At 40.9% G+C, this 16,498-nt stretch overlaps 1 protein-coding gene and 1 long non-coding RNA gene across 4 annotated transcripts in view; one reads left to right on the top strand and one right to left on the bottom strand.

Annotated features, from left to right (window-relative positions):
* Positions 1-16,397, bottom strand: part of MPPED1 (metallophosphoesterase domain containing 1) — a 104,738-nt gene extending 88,341 nt beyond the window's left edge. Inside the window, exon 1 of one of the 3 annotated variants that reach the window (XM_019515741.1) lies at positions 16,373-16,397. The gene's annotated coding sequence lies outside the window, so the exon portion shown is untranslated. Of the gene's footprint in view, positions 1-2,093; positions 3,558-16,079; positions 16,165-16,372 lie in introns of those variants that run through there. The other 2 variants (XM_019515740.1, XM_019515742.1) reach the window with 2 other exon arrangements.
* The window catches only part of LOC109296342, a 1,601-nt gene continuing 1,344 nt past the window's right edge, over positions 16,242-16,498 (top strand). Inside the window, exon 1 of the long non-coding RNA XR_002096963.1 lies at positions 16,242-16,333. This is a non-coding gene — a long non-coding RNA (uncharacterized LOC109296342). The remainder of the gene's footprint in view (positions 16,334-16,498) is intronic.

Below are 16,498 nucleotides of genomic sequence, written 5' to 3'. Positions count from 1 at the left end.
TCGTTTGACCCAATACTCTTTCCTGCCATGGCAGGGGGTTGGACTTGTTGATCTGCTTCAGGCCCCTTCCAACCCTACTAACTATGAAACTAAATCTGTGGAATACAGAATGTGCTGTAAGAAGTTGCATAGTAAGGGTTAATACCATTTCTTCCCTGCACAGCTCTGACTTGCCACTAGAGGGATGGCAAGCAGGGGCGAAGGTAGAAGACAGTATACCTAAGCTCTGTCCCCACTTGCAAGGAGGGGGTAGGGTGGGTGCAGGTCGCAAAGGTGTATCCTGGGATGTTGGAGGATTGCAGATTGCTTGTTTCATCTCTGTGGAGCAAACTCAAGTTACCCTAATATGAGGTAGGTAACACGGCCCAGAGCTAATCCTCGCCTGAAGGACACTCAAAAGGAACTTAGCACGAGTTTAACAAATCTGCATTTTAAGTACACTTAGTATGGCTTAAGGGTGAAGTTACACATTACATTTAAGTTATTGTGCAGTCCTGGTGTTGCATTAATTGTTTCCAATGCTGTTGCACAGTAACCATAAGCTACTGTGCTGTAGCTCATTGCTACTGTACAGTAGGTTTGGTGTCATGGTTCGTGCCTGCCAACGCTACCTCACCGCAGTGTCATGTGTAGACATGCCCAACGACTTCAGTGGCAGTTAGGAATATTACATTTCCCAAAAAATCTGGGTTTGTCTTTTGCCTAAATTTTAATACTGCCACCACACATCTCAAATGAGGTGCTGGAATTTTTTCTTTTTTTTTTAAATGAGAGTGTTTGTTCTGTATGAGACTGGAATTAAATCTCCAGTTCTTGTCATGTAACTTACTGAACTTGCTGTAATATGATGACAACTTGCTGTCACTACCAACAGACAGGACTACAGCCTGAGAATTAAAGAACAGTTTTCCTTCTGCCGTCCACTAGAAATGAGTGGTAAGGATATGGCAGAATAAAGCCAAGAAAACGTTGGATTTTAAACACTTTCAGATGTTGTGTTCAGGCTACAAAGCACGCAGCACAAAGCAGGGGGAGGGGTGGGAGCATCAAAAAGCAGGGGGAGGGGTGGGAAGAATGATCCTTGAAAGAATAATCAAGGATACATTTCTGTATTTAGGAAATAAGAGATTAAAAGGCAGATGCGAGATCCTTTCTGCATAAAATGGTGCATTTTTAAAGAATTTCGTATGGGCCACATATAGCAAATGTCAGAGACTGTATTGGGCAAGCTGCTCTGAGTAATCAGCATACCATTTGGAAGAAACCACTACAAACAGTGTTTGTTGAGAGATACTTTTGGCACAATCAATTATTTGCTATTCAAAATACTTAAAAACGTTTCAATACATTTCAAGTTTCAATAGCACCCTTATAAGATATGAAAAAAATTATCTCCATTTTAACAAATGGCTAAACTGAAATTAGAGAGAGTTTGAAGCAAGCATTAAGCAGAAGAGCCTAAAGTCCTTAAGTCTATCTATTCTGATATTTCTATACTTAAGCACCTGTTTGATAATGAAGATTGCTAAGCATCTGATTCCCAGTTTTATCCTCATTTGCTTCCAGCTGGACATGGCCTACCATCTCAAATAAGTTCAGCTACTTTTGGTAGAATCCATTATTATCTGTTCACAAGCAATAAAAGAGGTGTGTAAAGTACAGCATTCACTGTAGCAGCATTTTTTGTAAGTAAGGACCTATTGTTTCTATACATGAAAGTGTGTGTGAATCACAGCACCAGGCCAGCCTGCAAGGACCCTAGCCAGAGACATACAGCATGATGTTCACCATGTAAACATGCAAAAATTGGAAGCAAGCAGGTCTCTACTGAGAAGAAAAAAAGCTTGATGCCGTTACACTACTGACCCCTCTACCAAGTGATAGTCATCTCATGTGAGCCTCAGGGATATAAAAACTGTTCAAGGAACGAAGAGGAAAAAGAAAGCCAGATTACTGTAAAAAATAGAATAGATTAGTGAACACAAACAACAAGCAATAAACAGAAATCAGAATAAGGTAACCACAGTATACAACTAACTGTCTTAATTCAACAGATGAAGACAGTGTCAGAAACATATACAAATTAATCTTACCTTTTCTCTCTCTGTTTCTCTTCCTAAGAAATAGCTGGCTGACTGCTAACATCTTTGATGACCGACAGAAATAGCAATCTTCTTCCAGCCTGACTGCTATCCAGACTGATGCCAGTCACTCCCTTCTTTCTATTTTCCTTTCTAAAAGTCCAGAACTTTTTTTAAATGATTTGAAATCTCTCCCTTCCCAAAATTAGGGTGTGATATACAATGGGGAAAATAATTATCTACCATTGTATCATATAAGTTTTTTAAAAATATTCCTAGCATTACCAGCATAGAACATTAAGACTCAAATCCCCACAGCAACATGCTAACCACCCGCTTCCCCCAGACTTATGGAGCTGTGGGATGTCTGCCAGTGAAATACTGAGAAATGTAAAAAAAGGCTGCAGGAACATGAATACTAAAATAAAAATCACAAAGCTGAATGTTAGAATCATAAATGTTAGAGAAAAAAACCCAGCTAATCCATCTTTATACCAGCATATGAATGTTCTCTGCACGTTATTTAGCTTGTGCTCTATCTAGTCTGATTTATCTGTCCCCTCCAGAACCTGATACAAAGCTCACTGTATTCAGTGATGATTTTTCCACTTCAGTGGATCAAGCCACAAGGCATGGGCATTCCACCACCTCTACAGTGAGAATATTCAATAATGGAGCTACTCAGACGCTTGCACTTAGACATGGGTTTCAAGTTGTTTGTTGAATGAGGACCTGTACTATATGAAGTTTTCTTCAGCCAAAGAAGTCCTTAACTTTACCCCTATACTCTCTTGTAGAGACAGCATACATAATAATCCCACTACACCACTACACTCTTTGTGTAACTTCTCCTGCATCCATCTCTCTCTTGTTCTATTATAAACCTAATTTCACATTAATTTCCTTTCCACATTCCCACTCAGATCCTGGTTTCATTTTTATTCTCTCTCCAATCCCTGTCTTTTCCTTGTCATCATCGCTCTACCTTTTTTTTTCATTGTTTGCTGCACTCTTATCACCTTCCAACTACTCCTTGTATGTCTACAACCATACCCAATATTGAGGCCCTCATAACTTCCCTAGCATTACTGAAAAAGACCCTAGCTCCAAAACCACAATGCCTCAATCACCCTATCTAGTATTTAAGATGACAGTTATTACAATTTTAAAATAAGTAGAGAAAGAACTGTGAAGAAGAGATGTGTTCAATAAACTAGAGAAATGCAGGACGGCTAGAGAATTTGAGAGGAACAGTTGCAACTCTCATACCAATAAGAGTAAGACAATGTAGAGAGAGAAAAAAAGAAGTCAGTGGCACCATAAGCACAGAGTATGTACAGAGAAAGATAGTTAGCCAAGTTCAGGGATGGATTCAGATTTGGCAAAGGAGGGTAGAGGAACATCAAACCATGTTGCACCCACAACTTCCAGCTTCTTACCCTCTACCCTGCCTCCTCACCCACTGGTGGCAGCAGACCAGCAGGGGGACCCTTCAGAACTCTTTAAAGTCCTGAATTAAATAAGAATCACCTTCCTTTCCCTCCATGGCCAGAATCAGGTCCTCTCCCGTCCTTCTGCTGCTGCTGCTTTTCCCGCTGTCCCAGGGCAGTGGAGACTTCAGAGCAACTCCTACCTGCTCCAGCCATGCTGTATAGCAGCTGGGCTCAGTTGGGAATGCAACAGGACATTGGGAGGAACAGGCTCAGGAAAAGGGACCCCCCCCCCCATTGCCACTGTTGCTGACATTCTTGAGCCCAGCCCCTATGCAGCCTAGCTGGAGCAGGCAGGAATGGCTCTAAAGCTTCTTTAGTCTCTGGGACATCAGGGAAAGCAGTAGTGGCAGGAGGAGGAAAGGAAACAGGGGAAGGGATATATGCCTGAGCATAGAGGGAAAGGGAAGGGAGCAGGGATTTTTACCTGCTGTGGGGATTTTTAAAAAGTACTGAGGCTCCTTAGTGTGGTCCAGTCTGAAAGGGAGTAACAGCTGCATCACTGCACCTCCTCCCCACCCTGCCAGTGTTAATTTAAAATCAGACACAAGGCAAGGTAGAGGTGCACCTTACAGATTAACTAAATCAGAGATTTCATAGACGTTTGGGCTGGAAGGGACCCTGGAGGAGCATCAAGTCCAGCCCCCAAAGTTGCTCTGAAGCATCAATGATTTGTCACTGTGGGGCAGGCTACTGATTTTCTGGCGGGAGGGTTTATCCGGTCTGGGAATTTGTGTGAGATGCTTAAGCTTTTGTGAGCAACAGATCAGATCAAACAAAGTGAACTGTGGCTCAGGAATGCTTATGCATCTCTGACTGAGAACAGGGATAGAGGAAAGATATGCAATGGATGGCAGAGTTTGTTCACAGGTGAGCACTTGAGATTTGGTGATGCAATGGAGGAAGTATAATAGCCAAACTGAAAGAAGATACAGGTGTGTCTATGCAGTTTTAAAATACTAGAGCCCACATTTTTCAGGGGAAGAGAGAGGCGTTAAGCAATAAGAAAAAATCTCTTTGGAAAGCATGAGAATCTGCATGACAAACAGTAGAGTCACTGAGAGTAACAACCTATTGTAAAAACCACACTCTTTACATTATGTACAAACACAGCCCAGTGCTTGGTGGAGAGTTCAAGTCAGTACTAAATGAGGGCCAAGCTGTACTTCCCGAGTTATTGTCTCAGGCACAGAAGCAAGTTCCTTTAGATAAGAAACTAGAGTCCTTATTTAAAAAGGAAACAAAGCAGTGCCATAGAAGATTCTACAATAACATCTCTAAGCAAAGCTATAACTTTTGGATCAATCACCACAAACTACTCTAGTATGAGTAGATTTCTATGTAAAGGAAGGGTTGATGAAGGCACTTCAGCAATAGGACACTAGCTGCTTTGGCAAAGCAACTTAATTACAGAACTGAATGCTTTAATAGGTTTTCCCTCCCTGACTGATATGGTTTACCTAGTCCACATGATCAGGATCAGTTTTCTACCCTTCGGGTGCATCTACATGAGATGCTTATTGCAGTTGCCTAATTAGCTCCACAGTAAAGCATCACCATCCACATGAGCATTGCTATTAGGCCAGAGTAAACAAACTAACTCCACTGTAGGATCATATAGCCCAATGCAAGTACTATTTTATGGCAGAGTTATTTACTCCGCCACAACACACATGGTAGACTATGACCTGGGCTGGCTGGGGCCCTCAAGGTATTAGTCAGAGCTGCTTGGCTAGCTCCCACTGTAGCACTCTCATGCCCAACCAGCCCCTATGCAGCACACTGAGTCAGGCAGGAGCAGCCTCAGGCTGGCAGGCTGACCCTCTAGGCCTTCTGCCAACCAGGGCTGCACCACTCTGGCTCAATATGCTGTGGCCCAGACACATGTGTAAATACTGCACCAGGGAGCAATAAACTCTGGTGCAAACTGTGCTGGAGTTTATTGAATTGAATTAATTTCATGTATTCGACAGCCTCAGTTTTTGAAACTGCAAGATGAACAAAATAATTCTGGAAAAGGTGTTCTTCTATGTGAGTGAATATGCTGGGCAAATTTGTTTGCAACAACAAACTTCTGAAGGATGCTCTTTTTTCTTTCTTTATTTGCCGAGATAAATACAAGAAAAAATGCTGACCAGTCATGACCAGTCTCTCTTTGGCAGATTGATTTTACCTGACAATGAGTAGTCCAAAAGCTCTCAACCATTTACCGGCTTAAAAACAAAGTTAGCATGATTAACAGGCATTTAGGCATTTGTAGCTGTTGAAGTCCATCTAGTACACACAAATATTGATAGGACCATTAGGCTTCAAATGTTTCCTTTTGGCCATTACAGTTTGTTGTATAAATGCATATTTAGGGAACTTTTTGAATTGCACATTTTTTTTTTTTTTAACAGACACTAATGTATAGCATTGAAATATGCACTTAGAAGTCTACACTTACCATTGTGAATGCTTTATGTACCTGCCATTAGTGTCAATGGGAGGTAAGCAAGAGTGTTGAAATGAGAATAGATTCCTTGGGGATGTTTAAGTTATAATCTATAGTGTCACTTGAGTTGTTTATCCCCCTCACTAACTCTCCAAAGACTTTTACATTATGAATTCATGATCTTAGAATCCTATTAAGAAAGCTAACCCCATTTCAGTTATAGAAGCAGTAAAACATCAAAAACCATTAACTTTTTTAAATGGCAGTTTAGGGTTGGTGAAACAGATGAGGGAGAAATTGAAGTTCTCTATCCATAGACCACACACAACACATTAGTAGCTTTGCAAGTTTCCCTGGACTGCCTTTGTGCCTCAAATCCTGTTCTGAGGAGACCATTTCAGTGAGAAAGATAGTTTAGACCCAATGTCCATTCACACCATGGCCTCTTTTTTTGTAACTGTAGCTAATTACCATATTTACTCAAATATAAAATGACCCTGAATATAAGAAAACCCATCAATAATTAGATTCTACATCTAGAAAAATTCTAAATGTTATAATTTCCCAGATATAGAATCCAATTATTAGAGGTTTGCCTTGAATCTGTCCTCCTCCCACTGCTGCAGCAGGGAAGATAAATCTGGGGGGGCAGGTGACCCCCCTGGCCTTCTGTCCCCCCAACATCTTCCCCTTGCAGCCCCTCACTCCCTTGTCAGGCCCTGCTTACCCTGCTAACCCTGCTCATCATTGGAACTGCGTGTTCTTGTCAAATGTCCTGGGATCCTCCAAAAATTTAAATACAGGTGACATGCAATAGAATCTGGTCCAGCTTCAACTCATGAACAGCATGGCCACACAAATCACACACAACAGGCTGAGAGAGGGGGCAACAGAAGGATTCTCAGTAAACTGTTAAAGGCTCTGTTTGGTCACATTTGCCAGATGTTTGAGACTGATGAAGAAACAGGAATCATTGGAAATGGACAAAAAAGGCACAGTTCAGCTGTGGGAGTGAAGAGGAAGTTAAAATGTATGCAATGTAGTGGCTCACCATGACTTGAAAAAGGGAGCCTACACTCAATGGGCACTACTATGTGTCTTATTCACGTGGGCTCCACTAACTTACCCTGGGATAGGTTCCCATCAGCATGTTTGCTCAATATGGTCCACATGTTCTGTAGTCATTCTCAGTGGTGGATGAATTTAATTATGTTAATATTTGGTTTCTATGACAGAGGACATACTGCTTTTGGCAGCAGTTTAATGATAGTGCATTTAATGAGTTTTCTTTTTATGCAAATATAAAATAAGGAGCTTCCCATCCTGACATGCTTATTGGCGAACAAAACCTTGTCTTATATTTAAGAAAATGTGGTATATTTCTATTAAGAAAGGGACTGAATTTGTCCAGCCACTGCATGTATGCTACTGAGCAGTCACAACACAGCACAACTTTATCACAGAGTCTGTGGACTGTATAACTATGAAACTTGGCTATGCTGCTAAAAGGGCAAAACATCTAAATGCAATGTTGGGAAACAGTGCTTCACAGCAGCTATCCCCACAAGTTTCCCAAACCTCATCTGTTAACTGGAGCACATGTACCTTTATGGTACAGTCCCTTAGCTTAACACATCTTTTGTTTCAGGAACATCTCTAACTGGGAAGCTAGCTCTTTGAGTCGCATCACCCTAAGACTTAACTAAGGAGAGTTAGTTTCAGGGGGGTAGGGTTTCTATGTAACAGTTCATTCTATTTTATTACTGGGTCTTTTCTAGAGGTATAAGGATTTTTCTTGTGGTTAGCAGATGTGTCTAATGCAGGGGTGGGCAAAATGTGGCCCAGGGGCCAGATGTGGCCCGCCAGGCCATTCTATCCAGCCTGCGGGGCCCCTAAAAAATTTAGAAAATTAGTATTTAACTGCCCCTGGCTGCCTATCATGTGGCCCTCAATGGTTTGTCAAAACTCAGTAAGCGGCCCTCTGCCCAAACTAAGTGCCCACCCCAGTCTAATGGAATATGTAGCTAATGCAGTCAACCTATATAGGAGAAATACCATTTAGAACTATCAGTTTATTTTCTTTCCAAAAGCCAAAGCTATTTTCACCTTAAAGACAACAGAAAACTGCATCTCTAATCCTGAATTACTTGCAAATATTAGGATCTTCTAGAGAACCAAGTGTTGTGGTACCTAGGCATCTCATCAAACCTTTTACAGGTTTGTTTTCACTACTTAGAGCAAGTTTCTGCTTTGTAAAGTGTAAAATATTCTTCGGTGATTAAATAAGACTTCTTATTTTTCTCTAACTTGACTTGCCTCGGCCAAGTTTGAAAAAGGAAGTTATCTTTCATGGTATAAAACAAAAATATCCTGTAGTTTATAGCTACCTGTCAAATTCTACATGAAAAAAGATTCTTGCTTAAATTAAATTTTCTTCAAATTAGTTCTCTTTCATTGCTCGCACACATAAGTTAGCCATTGCAAGTGTTATTGCCATTATTTGCTTTTAAAATAATGCACTCATTAGGTGGAATCATCTAGGAAAAATTATATGGATAACCACACTATAGGGGAATAAAAAGGATACAATGCTTTACCCTTTTAAACTCTGCTTCCTTGTCCACTTCCAGGACGTTTCACCAAGAGAAATACTGCATTCACAAATGCCAGACATCCCTCATGCAGACAGGCAGACAAAGGAAGTAGGTAACTATGTTCAGAACACAATGGAATGTGCAATATTTTGCCTGATATGTCACCTAGCATCAGTTTTACACACAAACCACCTACACAACTTTTAGCATGTTTTATTTTAATCAGAACTATGAAATTTTAAATTACTTTTTATAATCCACTCCCCCCTCCCTAATTGGACTTCTTATCATGAAGATTTATTTTCTTTAAGTAATTGTTAAATATTAAAAAAACAAAACAAAACAACAACAAAACAAAACAAAACAAAAAAAAAAACACACATCCTGGACTACACAGACATCTGCTTATTTATTCCTTAAATGTTAAAATATAATGCAGAGCAATACTACTGCTTTATTTTCATTTTGAACTTTGCATAAACTCTATTTTATAATATGCCATAAACACTTAATGTATTTTAGATTTTTAAATAGTAGAATACATATGTATACAAATACAATGAGCACTGAACAAGGCTAAATATATTTTGATGGCCTCAAATTAGGTCTTGCTAAATGTATTCAACATGTGTCATACTTGAATAAAATACTGAAGTGGATACAAATCCTAAAAGTATAAACCAAGTCCTCTTTCAGGGAGATAGACAGATTATATCCCAAAATAAACTTTAGAGATGCTTAATCTAGTTGAATTAATTAATTCCAGTCAAGGAAATTTAAATAAATATATAAGAGCTGCAATATTCTCTCCTTATGACCTAAGAATCTCTCTTCCTTTCCAAATGGACTCCAAACTTTGCTATATTATTACTGGCATTTATAAGCATGTACTACAGAAAAATTCTAAACTCACAAAACATCAATATCCAGTCTGAGAAAAAAATAATTGTAAATGTATAGGATTGTATGGAAAATTTACCAAAACCCCTCAAAGTAGCAAATAAGAGTCATGATGATTTGAATCTATTTTTCAGTCCTAAATCTAGGTTTGTTGTTTTATTCAGACATTAAAGGATTTTCAGGATAAATTAAATTGTTAGGAACTTTACATGTAAATAATAAACATCGTGTGTGCAATGTACCAGTGTATGGAGGCTGGCTTAAACTAAAAAAAATGAGAATATCAATTCTCAGGCATCCTTTTGTACTCTACATGCAGATACTGAATTATCTGGGCTGTTTTGCAAAAATTGGCCAAACTGGCTTCACAATATATAGAGATGCAAAAGGTCTGCTTGCTTAATTCACACAAATAATCCAACCATCTTCAGTGTAACAACTTCTAGGAGTATAGGAGATAGAATCTGGCTCTCCCAGCTGTGCATACATATATAAGAACTGCCCATGTTACCCAGCTGAAGGAACACTCTAAGTAGATGACCCCCTCTGTCCTTGTCTCAAACACGGAAGCAATGCATTAATGGATGCTAGTTAGAATATGAAACTGACCCACCTCAGTTGCTCTACCCTCAGGCTGCCCATGCTGCCTCTCCTCCCCCCTGGGGTAGAAGTACAGCCCAGTGTGTGAATTACTGGCAGTGGGAGGAGGCAAGGACAGCATACCCCACCCAACCCCTATCCATTACCCCTTGTGCTGCTGGCAGCTCAGCTGACATGGGTGTTCCAGCAGTGGCAGCAACAAGTCTCACCACCCTGCTCTGCCCTCCCATGCTGGGTTCCACTCTCTGGACTGCAGAGGCAGCTCCTATCTTGGTCCAGCCAGGCTGCAGCCCCATGCCTTCTGTGAATGCACAAATCAGGGGGCATGTGCCCCCCAATACCCCACACACAACCCCCACTCCGTACACTGCAGGACTGGGACCTTGGGGAAGTAGGTCAGGAGTGAGAGGCACCAGAGCTAGGGGACACAGGGCTGTGGATAGGGAGTGAAGAGCACAGGCAGAGCCAGGGAGCTGTTTTCTGCTTAAACTATTTATTGTGGTGGGACTTGCCATTGATGTTTACAAATGGGTCCTAGTACAAAAAATGCTGAGAACCACTGCTTTAGTTAATACATTCAGGTTACTTGGCCCAAGGTTGGCTAGCTCAAGCAAATGCAGCACACTGGTAAAAAACATTAAAGCTATACAAAGTGTTTAGACCAGCAGTTGAGGGGCTTGCCTGTACATGGAATTAACGTGCAATAAACTCCAGCGCATATAGTACAGGAGTTTATTGCTCCTGGGCACCCAGGACCACAGCACATTAAACCGGATTGGAAAACATTGACCTGGGACTGCAGCACATTGAGCCAGGAAGGAGCAGCCTCAGCTGGCAGGAGGCCTGGGGGTCAGCCTGCCAGCCCAGGGCAGCTCCAAATAAGCTCAAATATGGTGCGGAGGGGCTGGCTAGGGCACAAGGGGGCTTCAGAGAAGGGTTAGCTAGCAGGCAGCCCCTGCACTAAAGCATCCTTGTTCCCCAGTGAGCCCCATCAGCATTTACACATGTTGCTATGAAGTAAAAAACTCTACCATGGGATAATACTTGAATTCACAAGTACTAACCTACAGCAGTTAGTTTACTCTGCCCTAATAGCATTGCACATGTAGACACTGAGATGTTTACTGCAGAGCTAATTAGGCAACTCCACAGTAAACATCTTGTGTAGATGCACCCAAGAAGCAATAATTATAGCTTTGTGAATATCTGTTTATTTAGGTTTTTTTTTTTTTACATCCACTGGCACTTCAAAAAGTCCAAAATCTTTTGATTTTAAATTTAAACAAAAAGGTTTCATTGAGTCCCAAAAAGAGCATTTTTGGATCATTTATTTTTCTTCACAAAAGTGAGGGGAAAAATCAAAAAGTCTTTCTGGATCAAAAACACTTAAAATAAAATAGTCAGGCTTTCTTGTATTTTGCTATTTTTCTTCATGAACTCAGTGAAAATAAAACAAAATGTCAAAATGATTAGACAGTGCTCAATGTACGTTTCATCAAAAAAAAAATTTTTTGGCTGAAACATTTCTCCCAGCTCTAGCTATAACCCAGGCAGATTCATTAAGAACTGGAGTGTCACCAGCACTTCGAGACCCAAACAGTTAGCTAGGTTGAGCCTAAGTCACCACCTAATTTGTACTACAGATTTTTGTGTCGGAACAGGATTCAGGTTAAGGACAAAACCCGAGTTAAAAATGGAGCTAGCAGTGCAAAAAAACAAGCCCTGTGAGAAGAATTTGTTAGTTACTACTACAGGAGCAGCAAGGGGAATTAAGTATTTAGGACTCCGGTGATGTCAATGGCATTCTTTATTTATTATTATTGTTCTGGTAGTACCTACCAAAAGCAAGGCCTCATTGTGCTAGGAAATATGCAAACACCAAGCATTAGAGAGTCCTTGTGCAAAGTGTGCATAGTCCTAATAGAAAAAAAGGTAAGGGGAAAAAGCTACACGAAAAAGTAGATTGGTTGGTGTGAGGGTAGAAACATTACATTAGTTCCATAATTTGAGGGAGGGATGAGTTAGAAAGGAATTAGTTACATGGAAAGACAAGAGAAGAGAAAATGTAAGGAGCTTAAAGAGAAGCAAGGAAAGGGTTGGAAGAAGGGTGTAGTGCGAGTACAGAGCTGGAGAAAACACCCTATCAGCACAGAACAAAGGGAAATCAAGGCTACACAAAATACGAGGGTCCATTGGTCTCTACTTAAAGTACTTTTCCAGCTGTTCTGAGTTGTAAAACTCATTGACCACAAGAGGAGATAGACTGCATATATTACATACATTGCATTTGGGGTAGGAATCAGGAACAAATGTCTTTAAAAAATATGTTTATTACATTTGCATTAATCTTGTCATTAATGACAATAAACTAAAAATCTATGATAAGCTTCATGGCTAGTGAGAGACGTTTTAATATATGTTCTGACCAAGCCTTATCATATCAAAGCTAACAATCATTTGTGTAATTAAATACAATCAAATGTAGACAAATAACCTTTAGGGACATGATACTGCTCCCAAAAAGATTAAACGCTATTTTACTCAGTGACCAAAAATTAAGTATTTCACATGGAATAAGTTAATAAATAAATAAATAAATAAATAAAGGTCAGTATAACAACTCAATCCTAGATCAGTTGCAACTGGAAGTAACTATGTGAAGTGATGGCTGTTTGGTACTCCTAACATAATTCTTTGTGTCACACCACTTTGAAACTAGCACACTTGCTGACAGTTTCAACAAGGAAGTAACAGAGGAACTAGACATAAAAAAGAAACTATAGGTTTCCCTCGCTTTATGCTGTACGTGCGTTCCTGGAAAGTAGTGCATAGCTCGAACTCACGTAAAGGGAATCCACTTTACAATGTAACTAACAGGGATACATTCCAAGATGTAGACCCCAGACCCATTTCTACCACTTTTACAAGACAATGTTGGTACTCAGCAACAGCAAACAGTACACACAAGCACAGGGCGCTACAATAATGGGGATGGCAACTACAGAAACATATGTTGCAAACCGTGAGCAAGGAGAACAGATCCACACAGTAGGCTATATTTTGGTACATGTCACTCCCACAATGCACCACACAAAGGAGCTGACTGCAAGCTTCCACCACACCGATCACATAACAGTGAATTTATCTTGCATATAATGAATTTTTTGTATAAAAAGGGTCATCACATAAGAGCGAATTCACACATACAGAACCCGCATAAAGCAAGGGAAACCTGTACTTGACTCCTTTAGAGGTGGTGGTCACTGCAGAAGCAGGTGGATACTCATTAGCAGAAACAGCTTTGCTGTCATCCACAATGCATCATTTCTATACAGAAGAAGAGACAAGAATCAGTTTTCATTGCTGTCACTTTCACAAGCACCGAATTCATGCGTATTTTAACTGGAAGATTATCCCCAAAACACAGGCTTCTGGAGACAGACTAAAGAGGGGACAGTGAAGTAATCTAACACAACTCCCATCTTAAATTTTAAAAAGTATAAATTTCTGATAAAGGTAATCAATAATATTCAGGGTTAGAACAAAAACTCTACACTAATTTAAAAAAAAAAAATCTATATTGTCTTGTATATTATTACCCTGTTCTCAGACAAAGTTACGCCCACTCAATTTACGCATAGAGAAATTAAAGACTCTCTTGCTATTTCATGTAGTGACCAAAAATTAAATCTAATCAATAAATAAATACAATTCAGTATAATGCATCAATCCCAGTTCAATGCAACTGGAAGGTGGTAGGTATTTGGTAGTCCTATTGTAATGCCTTGTGTCGCATCACTTTGTAACTGCCACACTTGTCGACAGTTTTAACAAGGAAGTCACAGAGTAAGTAGACGTATAGAACAAACTACTTGGCTCTTCTGGAGGTGGTCTCTGCAGAAGTAGGTGGATACTCATTAGAAGAACAGGAGACTTCAGTCACAGAACCTAAACTAGTTACACGAATTTACACTCCTGCCTATGTCAATACAGTGCATGTAAGGGAATTTCATTTATCATTACCATACACATCACCCTTTAATTTGAGCCTTCTGTTCATTACAACAGAAAAGACTATAAAACAATACATTTGGGGAACTATTTTTCTCAAGAGGCAGAAGACTTGGGCTGTGTGTAGATGAAACAAGGGGTGTGTGTACACAACAATTTAAAGCAGGCTAAATGCTTTTGCGCTGCTTTAATGGTGTAGGCGCTTTAATGGTGTAGGCCACCACCCCATGGTGGCCTACTGCACATTAATTCCAGCTGCTGTGGGAAATTCAGCAGCATAATGCACCTTAAATGACTTGGGGCGCAGCAAACTAAAACTCCTCCAAGGACTTACATTAATGACAATAAACTAAAAATCTATAAGCTTCGTGGCTAGTAACAGACATTTTAATATATTTTAGCTCCTCCAAGGAGTTTTAGTTTGCTGCCCCTACAGCCGTAGAGCGAAGCACTGGGCTCTGTGCAGCTCCATAGCTCTGCAGGAAGCCTTGCAGGCAGCCTGGCAGCAGCCCGGGAAGGCAGGCTCCACTCAAGAAAAGTGGCAAGCCTGATCTCCACTGCCCCCCCCACCGAGCCTGACTGAGCTGTGCAGGGGTCCGGTATTTCCCTCGCCCTCCCCGCCACCAGAGAGGCAGGTAAGTCAGGTGTGCACATGACACAGGGGTTTAAATCAGCCCTAAATTGAAGCAGTGTTTTTAAAAAACCCACCATTTCAATTTAGGGCCCCCGGTTTTGTCTACCCATGTCCTCGATGTCAGAAAAGGCTGTGTCTTTGATCAGAACTCTAACCCTCTTTCCACTGATACTATCCACTCCTGTCATGAACATGCAGAATTAAATAAAAAGCACAGCCTGTTTAAACAAAGATCAGCTTTGCCTTTCCTTATCCTTATGGCTTTGCATCACAAGCTAACATCATCATTTCAAATATGCTACAAACCCGAGTGTAATGGAAGATTCTGAAACAGGCATTAGATTTGCTCTATTCCACCAAACACATCTGTAAATCTCAAAATTGGCTATTTTTTGTGTGCACACAGGGAGGGAATTTGTTAGCTGTAATTCAACTTTTAATTAGACCAAAGAAGAGCGGTAGGAGTGTGTGTTATGTATATTTACCAGTAGGTAGAAATTTTAAAGCTGTTCATGTCATCAAGATTTCCTGTACCTGAGATAATAAAATAAGTCACAAAAGCAAAACTCCCTGGGTAAGTTACAGTCCGAATGATATGTATTGGTATTAACGTATTTATAATCTTTTCTATACCCACTAATGTAATATTTTCAAGAAAAGCCTTATGTCAAATAAAATCTCAGAAAATAGCATCCATGTAATGCACTGAGGCAATTTACATCATGAAACAGCTTATTATGCGTGGGTCCTACTGCAAACTAGAACTCCACTGCAGATTAAAAGCATTTAATGGCGCCTTACTTTTTGGAAAAGACAGACCCTTCTTCTTCCAAAGCTGATTTTAGATGCATGTATAACATACACAAATCTGTATTAAAAATATAGCCTGATATCTTTTGGGGAAAAAAATAACCTGTTAGTTTATGTCAGTAGTCACTTCCAAAGTTTAGTCGTTTGCTTGCTTTTTTATCAAGGTCACCAAACCAGTTTTAGACCATATTCTAGGTAAGTTCCCAGATAATTTTAACACGGAGTGGATCTTGATAGCCTAAGCGTTAGCAGACAGTTTGCATGTGCCAACCGGAAGAAATGGAAGGTCTACAGAGAATCCTCCAACTCCTGCTTTTCTTGACAAACCCTGATGGACTGCTTCAAATCCATGAAGAGTTGGTATGTTTTTCCTAGTTTAGCAGCCAGATAGATAGCTATATCTAGATCTACAGATAGACAGCTATAGAAATATCTATGTAGATCCAGATAAATATAGATATACAGCTATAGAAACAGACCTAGCTATAGCTAGATGGGTATATCTAGACAGACAACGCTTCATACCCCTGTGCTCCACAGAAGAGAGGGACCCAGGCTGCCCCGCACCCAGCAGTTGATGCTCCATGCCGTTTTCCAGCCAGCCCCCAAAACTTTGCAAGGTCCTTCATCCTCCGCCTCCGCCCCCGCAAAGGAAACTTTCCCCAACCCGCCCCAGCCCTTCCCCTGCAGAGGGCGGCCAGGGGCCAGGACCCCGGCGCGCCGCAAGCCGCTGCTCTGGCGGCGCACCCACCCGCCGCGCCCGCAACTCTGCAAACAAAGTAAGTTGCGGCCGGGCCGGGGGCAGTGACCACGCTTACCTTCCGCAGTCTCGAGCAGCGCCCTCCGGCAGCCGGCACCGCCTCTGCCGGCTCCTGCAGCTGCCCTGCTTCTCCGGGCTACGGCCCAGGTGGGGGCCACGGCTGCGGGAGCCGAGCAGGGGCCGC

Source organism: Gavialis gangeticus, unplaced genomic scaffold (genome assembly GCF_001723915.1).
Source record: "Gavialis gangeticus isolate Ggan-Ray unplaced genomic scaffold, GavGan_comp1, whole genome shotgun sequence".
In the NCBI taxonomy this organism is placed as follows: domain Eukaryota; kingdom Metazoa; phylum Chordata; order Crocodylia; family Gavialidae; genus Gavialis; species Gavialis gangeticus.
This window is presented reverse-complemented; position numbering and strand designations above follow the sequence as displayed.